Source organism: Microcebus murinus, chromosome 16 (assembly GCF_040939455.1).
Source record: "Microcebus murinus isolate Inina chromosome 16, M.murinus_Inina_mat1.0, whole genome shotgun sequence".
Taxonomy (NCBI): Eukaryota; Metazoa; Chordata; class Mammalia; order Primates; family Cheirogaleidae; genus Microcebus; species Microcebus murinus.
In genome coordinates, this window is record NC_134119.1 from 64073444 (window position 1) to 64084097 (window position 10654).

The window sequence follows — 10654 nt, forward strand, 5'->3', positions numbered from 1 at the left end:
ACAACCCTTTGCTTGGTCTCGCTCCTTTCTCTCGCCCATCTCTTTCAGGCACGGCCCCCCTCGAGTAACAGAAGGTCCCGCGGGCCGGGACACCAAAGTGCTGGGATTCCAGGCCTGAGCCACCATGCCCAGCTTGAATTTTTTAATTTTATTTACTTTTAATTAATTTTAATTTTATATAGCCACCTGTGGCTAGTGGCTATTGTATTAGACAGCATAGCTCCAAATCCTAATTGTTAAGATAAATAAATCCGACAGCACCTTTATGTGTGGAATGCTGATTCTTGATTCTCGCCATTCTGGAGGGGCTTGCCCTGGTCTGTTGAAGGGTCTAGACTTGTTCAGAAGCTCCTGACACCTCTCTAGCTCCTTTCCCAGCCCAAGTGTCTTCCCACGCCCCACCCCCATCCCACAGCCCTGGACTGTCGAAGAGGTTAGTCATTTCCTGCCTGGGTGGTGACAGAGAGGTAGCTGGTTTCTGCAGCTCAGAGCCTGGCTGAGTCTCAAGAGGTCACAGGGCAGCCACCACCTCAGCCACCAGCCAGCATCCAGCCATCCTCTGACCGAGCCCGCAGCTGAGAATTGTTGTGATTCTCAATGCAAAAAAAAAAGAAAAGAGGCCGGGCGCGGTGGCTCACGCCTGTAATCCTAGCACTCTGGGAGGCCGAGGCGGGTGGATTGCTCAAGGTCAGGAGTTCAAAACCAGCCTGAGCGAGACCCCGTCTCTACTATAAAAAAATAGAAAGAAATCAATTGGCCAACTAATATATATATATAAAAAATTAGCCGGGCATGGTGGCTCGTGCCTGTAGTCCCAGCAACTCGGGAGGCTGAGGCAGGAGGATCGCTTGAGCCCAGGAGATTGAGGTTGCTGTGAGCTAGGCTGACGCCACGGCACTCACTCTAGCCTAGGCAAGAAAGCGAGACTCTGTCTCAAAAAAAAAAAAAAAAAGAAAAAAAAAGAAAGAAAAAGAAACAGCAAATTTTCTCAAAAAGACCTTCCTGGTCACCCCTGTTGTAAATTCAGCCCCTGGTTAAACTCTCTCATGCACAGCATGTTCTTTTTTATACCATTTGTCACATTTTGTCATTAAATATTTATTTGTGTGAATATTTACTATGTATCTCATCCACTAGACTGTCAGCTCTGTGACCTGTATCTGCATACAGTAGGTGCTGCATACATGTTTGTTGAGTGAATGAATGAGAGACTGAAACCACACCTCTGGGGAAACTCAAAGGCTCGAAACTGGAAGCTGAGTCACAAACCCTTCTCCAAGCAGGAGTTTAGCAGGAATAACCCAACCCAAACTGCTCTCACTTGCTCAGTCAGAAAATCAGGGCTAAGCACCCCAAACCCTGAGAAGAAGGTCAATGATCATCTCGCTGCAGCAGGATGGCCCGACCTGGCCAGCAGCGGTAGAAACTGCCCTCAGGACCCCAGCTTTTTACTCTCTCCTTTCTCCATAGCAGCAGAATCCTTGATGTTTAGCTAGGCACATGGTGTCCAGGAGGGGAAAAAAAAACTACATTTTCCAGTGTCTCCTGACACTGGGCATGTCCATGTCCCTACATTCTGGTCAATAAGATGTGAGAAGTGTTGTGTGTGACTTTCAGAACATGTCCTTAAAGGGAAGGAACACTCTTCTCTTTTTTTCCCCTGTTAGCAGAAATGGGAATGTGATGGCTGGAACTGAGCAGCCACCATGCATCATGAGGTAAGTGTTACCTGTGGAGGAGAACAGAGTGCCATTGAACCCAGCTTGTGCTAGCCTGTGAGAACTTGATTGTGTGCATCTCTTCCCATCCCCACGTTCAATGATGACACATTGGTAGTTTGAGATCAACTGTGGTGGTGGTATTTACAGCACACAAATTGGAAAACACTACAAATTAGGGATTTTTTTTTTTTTCATAGAGTAGGTTTATGAGCACACCACTGAAATATTAGTGCCTGGAGACTCTGAAGCCACCAAATTAGTCCTATTCTAAAAACCTGTGGATTTCTTTTACATGAAAGAAGAAACAAACTTCTATCTTACTTGCAGCTACCATTCCTTGCGGCGTACTCTAATCCTAATGGATATATCTAACCCTGAGATTTCAGGCAAAAGGTCAAAGACATAAATGCCTTTGGAAAAACAAGGTTGGATAGTCTAGATTTGAGAAAAAAAAAATTAGAGACCCAGAGGCCAGGGGAGAGCCTGTGGCCATACTGAGGAACATATGGCTTGGGTCACAGTGAAAGTGTGAGCCAAGAACAAGCAAAATAACACCCCAAATCCCAGGGGGGGGAAGAGTGTGACTTCCAGAAACATGACACCACTGTCGAAAGTAAGAGACACTAGATAAAAAAACTGAGAATCCCAGGCCTGTTCTGGTTATTTGGTGACTGTGTAGACCTCACATATTTTACACCCAGGTCGAAGACAAAAACAAAGAGCTAGAACTTTCTTCTCTACCCAGGTGCTCTGTACCTCCCTGGCAGCCGTAGTTGTCATGATGTGCTGATTAACCACAGGCACAAACATAAAAGGAAGAATTGGCCCAACACTGGGTGGAGGAGGAGGGCGGAGAAACTCAGCATGGGGGTAGGTGGGGCTAAGGGGACAACATTATCTTCAAGATTTGTCCCAGACTCAAAAAAAACTTGGTCCTCTCCCAGGGATCCCCTTGTCATACTGGCATGTGAGGTTGGCAGAGACCCAAAAGCGCAGTGACTTAAACAAGATATACATTCGTTTCTTTCCCATGTAACATTCCGGGTGGAGGTGGGAGGGCGGCTCTGCTCCACCAGGTCATCCAGGGACCCAGGCTCCTTTACCTGGTGGCTCTGCGCTCCCAGGGACGTTACATGGTCAAGATGGCACCTCTGTTCCAGCCAGCAGAAAGAGGAGATGGTGAAGACAGGCTTACTGCTTCCTGTGAGGGTGGTGACAGACAGGTAGCGCGACCCTAACCCACCCCAGACACTGCTCACATCACTTCTGCTCTTATCCCACCGGCCAGAACTTGGTCACATGGCCCCACAAAGCCCTGCACACAGGGTCCACCTGCTCACGTCCCTTTCCTCATCTTACTTCCTGCTTCTCTCCAGCCACGCCGACCTGTCCTCGCCAGGGTCGGCTAGCTACTGTAACAAATGTCCCCAAGGTGCAATGGCTTAACCCAGCAAAAGGGTATTTCTCACGGATGTCACAGGCCAGTGCAGGTCATCGGGGAGACTCTGCTACCCACAGCCACTCAGGGACCCAGGCTGCTTCGAACCTGTGGCTCTGCCCTCCTCTAGGTTGCAGAAGGCCACGCGTAATCGTGAGACATTCTGAGCAATGCCATCTAGCTGGGTGACTGGAGACAGGAGGAAACGAGTTTCATGGGCAGCTGTCTCCCTCACTCCCTTGTACTCACCCAGGTCTCTCCTGCCACAGTCACAGGGACAGCAAGATTCCCAGGCTACTTTACCAATGTCTGGTTCGATCACCTTCTGTGTGACAGCTCCGTGCCAGGTGCTGGAGACACAGCTGTGAGCAAGACAGGCATGTTCTCCGCCCTTACGGCGGCGTCTGCAAACTAGATTTCCAAAATCCATCCTGAACTCTTTTGAACCACTGGAACGCACCTCCTGAAGTGCGCGTGCGCACGCTCTCCTGAAGTGCGCATGCGCACTCTCGCACACACCCACACCCCTTTCTAAGTTTTCTCTAAATCCCAGCATTAACAACATAATTGTGGGACCTAATTGTATCTGCTAGCCTGGGAAAGAGGATCGATAGACCTAGAACAGTGAGGGATCAGATAATTGCTAAAGCTATTCATTCATTCATTCATTCATTCATTCGTTCATTCAAGACACCTTCCTCTAGCGCCTGGTCTGTGGAGGACCCTGTGCTGGGCAGTCCTGGGACACAGGTGGTGACCACAACAGCCCCGGCCCTGCCCTCCTGGTGCTCACAGTCCAGCTGGGGAGACAGACCTGTCCCCAGATAGTAATGACCCAATATGGTCAGGGCTGGGATGTCCCAGAAGCGAGCCCTGATCCAGCACGGGGGTCCAGGAGGGCTTCCTGGGGGAGGGGTCAGCAGTCCTGGCGGACACATTAAGACTATTAATAACAAGAGCAGGCCGGGCGCGGTGGCTCACGCCTGTAATCCTAGCTCTCTGGGAGGCCAAGGCGGGCGGATTGCTCGTTGTCAGGAGTTTGAAACCAGCCTGAGCAAGAGCGAGACCCCGTCTCTACTATAAATAGAAAGAAATTAATTGGCCAACTAATATATATAGAAAAAATTAGCCGGGCATGGTGGCGCATGCCTGTAGTCCCAGCTACTTGGGAGGCTGAGGCAGGAGGATCGCTTGAGCCCAGGAGTTTGAGGTTGCTGTGAGCTAGGCTGATGCCACGGCACTCAATCTAGCCTGGGCAACAAAGCGAGACTCTGTCTCAAAAAAAACAAAAAACAAACAAACAAAAAAAACAAGAGCAGCCAGGTCTGGGGGCGGGAGTGAAATTTGCCAGGCGTTGCACCAACAGGCTTTAATCCATCGTCACTTTTCCCCAAAGCCTGAAAAGTAGGTGCTATTATTAGCTGCAGGTCAAGAAATTGAACCGTCACTTCCTAGTATGAGTTATACAGCCCTGCAGTCATGAAACTTACAGCTTAGCGGGTGACGTAGACCCTTCCCTGGAAAGTGACAACTCAGAGTGGGAAGGGCCAGGACAGGGAAGCCTAGGGGGGCATGGCCCAGCCCAGGAGTCCAGGAGGGCTTCCTGGAAAAAGGGATTGCCCAGCTGAGACCCGAAACATGAGCAACCATGACCCGGGTGACGAACAGAGGAAAAATGTTCTGGGCACAGGGCCCAGCAAGAGCAGAAGGCTGAAGGTGAGAAAACATGGTTCATTAAGAATGAGTGCAAGGGTTTCCACTGGCCAACGAGTAAAGGGACAGGAAGAGAGATGTCACAGCTGTCATCGGCAGCCAGAGCACTCAGGATTTAGTAAGCCAGGCTCAAGAACAGGAACTTCAAAAAAAAAAAATTAAAAAAAAAAAGAACAGGAACTTCGTCCTGCCCTGTGGGTAGCAGGACAGCCTGGACCTGCCAAAGGGTATGGCTCTGATTAGATATCAGCTAGACAGGGCTGAGGGTGTGGCTGCAATTAGTCAGCAATGAGCACCAGGGGATCTTGGAGTGCAGGTTTCATTTCCTTTCCCGGGTCTTGAAGGGGCTGGGGATTTGCAGGGGAGGAAGGAGGGGAACTACCACTACACCCCAAATGCTGGAAATGTAGGCATGGGAGCAGGCCGGGGGGAGATGCGAGAGGGGAAGAGCCTGCCAGAGCTGCCGACCAGGGAAAGACGGGCAGGTGGTTGCTGTTTTCAAGGTTTTCTTTTCCAGCTCCTTCTTGCTTAGCCGCAGACTGCAGAGAATGGAAACTTTGCCCTCATCAACACCACCGCCCTGCTGTCTGTCCATCCCCACAATAGCACCCAAAAGAGGGCAAGACGGGGGTTGTCACTACCGTTTTCCATGTGAAGAACGTGAGATTTAGGTGCAATGAGGTCTCCTCCCTGCATAAAACACTCTATAGCTCCCTACTGCCCATGGCAGTAGTTCATAATCAGGGATTATGGTCTCACAAGCCCCAGGTGGTCTCACAAGCCCCAGGACATGAATAGTAACTGCTGCCATTTGTTAAGCACCTAAATAAATAACATTTTTAACCATATAATTTATTTCTAATGAACTTATTTAACCATCACCACGTTTTTATGATATTTTATTTTATTTTATTTTATTTTATTTTATTTTATTTTATTGACACAGAGTCCTGCTTTGTTGCCCAGGCTAGAGTGAGTGCTGTGGCGTCAGCCTAGCTCACAGCAACCTCCAACTCCTGGGCTCAAGCAATCCTTCTGCCTCAACCTCCCGAGTAGCTGGGACTACAGGCATGTGCCACCATGCCTGGCTGATTTTTTCTGGCCAATTAATTTCTTTCTATTTATAGTAGAGACGGGGTCTCGCTCTTGCTCAGGCTGGTTTCGAACTCCTGACCTCAAGCAATCCGCCTGCCTGGGCCTCCTAGAGTGCTAGGATTACAGGCGTGAGCCACGGCACCCAGCCTATGATCCCTTATTTTATGGATGAGAAAAAGAGGTAAAAGAAGCGATACAGGTTGCTCAGGCACCAGCTACTAACTGATAGAAGCAAAATTTGAACCAAGCGAGGTCACTCTGGTGCCCCAGTTTCCACCCCACCCCCCCATGCCTTCCTCTCTTTCTCCGTCCCTCCCCTGCCCCCAGGCTTCTTTCCTATGTCTCACTCTTGGACAAAGCTTCACATCTGATATTTTAAAGCCATCTGTCACTACCAAGAGCATCCCTGGGTAGGAACCGCTGCCAAGCCCTTATTCTGCTGGAGCGACTGCTCAACAGCAATCTGGCAATATATTCTAGAAGCACAAGTGTGCGTGCCCTTTGATCCAGGAAATCAACTTCTAGAAATGTGTGTGACAGACACTGTCCCACACGTGGGAAATAGCAGGGACATGGTGACCCAGGGCAGCACAGTTTGCAAGTGCAAAGGGGTGGAAACACCCAAAAGGCCCATGCCCATCCTCTGAGGACAGGCTGAAAAATGATGGTGCATTCATGCAACGGAATACAACATAGCATACAACATTCAACATAGAATGAATGAATGAGGCAGCTCGCTATGTCCTCATATGGAAAAATATCATCAAGATAGGTTGCTAAGTGAAAAACAGGAAGAGACAGAACACTACTACCATTCTATTTATTCAATGGGAGAGGGAGGAATAAGGAAATTGATTCATATTTGCCTAATTGCACAAGCTTCCAGAATATTCTTTTGCATCCAGAATTTGGAAAGCCGCAGCAACTGTAGGATGCACACCGAAGAATTATAATAGGCCTATTGGAGACATCCATTCATTCACTTATTTACTCCTTAAAAAGATATTTCACTCTAAAAAAATAAAATAATAATTTTTTTTAATTAGCCAGGTGTAGTGGTGCATGTTTGTAGTCCCAGCTATTCGGGAGACTGAGGCAGGAGGATCGCTTGAGCCCAGGAGCTGGGGGTTGCAGTGAGCTATAATGACGCCACTGCACTCCAGCCTGGGCAACAAAGCAAGATCTTGTCTCTTAAAGAAATAAATTAAATTAAATTAAAATCAAAACAACTGGTTCTAACACTCAAGGAATTTGGAGTCTTGACAGGGAGACACACGCAAACAAGCGGGTATGCCCAAACAAACTTGCTTTGCCTTCCAAGCCTGCTTCTCTGACTGCCTTTCCTATCTCAGTTAAAGGCAGTTCCTTCCTTCCTCAGGCCAGAAACTTAGAGTTTTCTGTGACCTCTCTCTCTCTCTCTTTCATGCCCCTCATCCAATCCATCAGCAAATCCCTTCGCCGCCACCTTCAAAATATACGCGTAGTATCCAACCACTTTTCACTGGCGCCCCTACAGCCTGCTCTCCATACTGCAGCCAGAGGGATCCCCCTCCAAAGTCCTCCTGTCTCCTCCATTCTTTACCTCCCGCTGCAGGGTTGCATCTGGCTCCTTCTTACCTGCCGATGCTATTTCTCACTCGCCTTATCACTCTAGCTCCACTGGCCCCTTTGCTGCTCCTCCAATCGTCATGCAGCTTCCTGCCTCAGGGCCTTTGTACTTGCTGTGCCCTGTGCCTGACATGCTTACCCCCAGGCATTTTCCGAGTTTACTCCAGTTAGAGCTCTGCTGAAACTCACCAGCTCATAGATGATTTTTCCATCAGTCAGCTCTCACTAGATGTTGCTGCAGTAGTAAACAACTCCAAAATCTTGGTTGGCTTACACCATTAATTGCTCACTCATGTTGCACACAGCTGGCTGGCTGTGGCCCTTCTGCACCCGTCTTCTCCCTCCCAGGATCGTGGCATTGATCCTGGTCGAAGGAGAAGAGCGGTGGATGAACCAGGCCACAGCTTCAAAACTTCCGCTCAGCATCAGCCCGCCTCACTTCTGCTCACAATTCTTATTGGCCAAAGCAAGGCATACGACCAAGACTGCCATCAGCCGGGCAGGGTACTAGAATCTTCTCTCCCTTGCAGAGACAGAAGCAAGTAACTGGGAACGATTATACAATCCACCAAACCTTCCCTGACCACACTGCACTGGCCCATGCCCCTCTAGAATTCTCCATCACCCACTCTCAGTTGCAAACAATAGACACCACTGACTAGGTACAGCAGGAAAGCTAGGGTAGCTTGCAGAACATCTGGGAGGACCAGAGGGCGAGACTGAGCTGTACAGGAGGAAATTATGCCAGCAGCCCATGGGGATGTCTCTGGATCAGACCCCAGAAACTTCACTCCACCCTCACCCCAAAGGACAGAGGCAGGGCCACCGTGCGGCGCAATTCCAGGGCAGTATCCACACCGTTGGCTATGGGGTTCCCTGTGAATACGGTGTGAATGGCTATCTTTCCCCTCTTCCACCCTAGCATGGGAGCTCCAGGAGGGCAGGGACTTTGTCTCTTGCTCATGCTGCGTCTTCAGCACCTAAGACAGGACCTGGCACATAGTAGGTGCTTGATCAATATGTACTGACTGGATGAATACAAGAGATGAAAGGCCCAAGGTGGGGAAGTCCGGGGGACTGTAGGAGCCAGAGGAGGGTCATTTCAATGAGATCTCAGGGCTCGGAGGTGGGGAGCGGTCACGAGGGGTTGCCAGGGCAACCGCAGAGCTCCTTAGCCCAACCCTCCCATCCCAACTGGCAGCAATTTCCCTCCATCAAATCCTCCTCCCACCCTCATGCAGACCTTAAACAGGACATTTTATTTAATGCAGCCTTTTTTTTTTCGAGACAAGGTCTTGCTCTGTTACCCAGTAGTGTCATTATAGTTCACTGAAACCTGGAATTCCTGGGCTCAAGCGATCCTCCTGCCTCAGCCTCCCCAGTAGCTGGGACTACAGGTGCACACCACCACACCCAGCTACATTTTTTGTATTTTTTGTAAAGACAGGGTCTTCCTAATTTGCTCAGACTGGTCTTGAAATCCTGGCCTCTGGCCGGGCATGGTGGCTCACACCTGTAATCCTAGCAGTCTGGGAGGCCGAGGCAGGTGGATTGCTCGAGGTCAGGAGTTTGAAACCAGCCTGAGCAAGAGCGAGACCCCATCTCTACTGTAAATAGAAAGAAATTAATTGGCCAACTAATTATATAGAAAAAATTAGCCGGGCATGGTGGCGCATCCCTGTAGTCCCAGCTACTCGGGAGGCTGAGGCAGGAGGATTGCTTGAGCCCAGGAGTTTGAGGTTGCTGTGAGCTAGGCTGATGCCACAGCACTCACTCTAGCCTGGGCGACAAACTGAAACTCTGTCTCAAACAAAAAAAAAAAAAGAAAGAAAGAAAGAAAAGAAAAGAAAAGAAAAGAAAAGAAAAGAAAAGAAAAGAAAAGAAAAGAAAAGAAAAGAAAAGAAAAGAAAAGAAATCCTGGCCTCAAGCAATCCTCCCGCCTCGGCCACCCCCACTCAGAGTGCTGCGATTACAGGTAAGATCACCCATGCCAAGCCTAATTCAGCCATTTTGACAGCATGGACCTTTTGGCCTTCCCAAGTATTTGTTGACCCTTTTTGGGAGAGAGGATGGCCAGGAATACCAGCCAGCAAAGCCCCTACCCACCCTGCTGGCCCCCACCACATTCTGGTTCCATCTCTGACTTCATCCCACCCTTCACCCCACCCTCGGCCCTCACCCCTGCCTTGATTCTGCTGAGAGCCTGCATCATTCTCATTACGTGGGATTGTTCAAGACCAAGGCTTTCATGGTTTGTTTTCAGGCCAATGCCCCATTCCTGTCACCAAGGAGTCGGATGCCCAGTGGGGAAGAGGCAGAGGATGGGGGGAGGGGACCCCAACCATGAAACCCAAACATCAGCAGGTGAGGGCGGCCTCTGACCACCCAGAGCTCGGGGAAGAGGTGCTGGGGCCAGTGGGTCTGGGGAACCCTGAGACGTGGGGGAACCCCAGACGGTGACGGCATCGTCCAGAAGAGGAACATAATGGCAGCCACAGGTTCCCAATCAGTAAATAGCAGAGTGAGGTACCAGAAACTTCAGAGATTTCCAAGAGCGTGGCAGAGGGGCCATGAGCATGCATGGGATCCAAGGAGAACAGAGCAGCTGGGGACAGAACCCTCCAGACCCTCCAAAACCCAAAGAAGGAATTTTGTAGAGAGATACAGGGTGTCACCGACCAGCGCCAGGGCTCTAGTTGGTGCAGATGAGGGTCCTGGCCAGGAGGGACAGAAGGAGGGCAGGAGTCTCTGAGGCGCTGTCTCTGGGCATCTGGCTCTCTGGGTCCCTCTGTCACCTCTCATTCCTCTCTCATCTTGCTCTGATTATCCTGCGTCTCTGTCTCTTTCACCTCTCTCTGTCTCTCATCTCTGTGGCTCTCACCCGCTGTGGCTACCTTCATGTCTCTTTCTCTCTCCCTGTCTCTGTCCCTGTCTCTCTCTTTCTTATCCCTCCCTATTTGTTCATTTTGTAACCCTGATCGCCCCAGACAGTGATGGTGTCATGAGTCTTAATCTGTTTAGGGTCTGTTTCCCGCCACTAGAACACGAGACTAGTGGAGGCAGGGATTTTTCTCTGTAA

At 49.8% G+C, this 10654-nt stretch overlaps 1 protein-coding gene across 2 annotated transcripts in view; it reads left to right on the plus strand.

Moving 5' to 3' along the window:
- BCAM (basal cell adhesion molecule (Lutheran blood group)) overlaps positions 1–10654 on the plus strand; it is a 366430-nt gene that overhangs the window by 218800 nt on the left and 136976 nt on the right. The window lies entirely within an intron of this gene.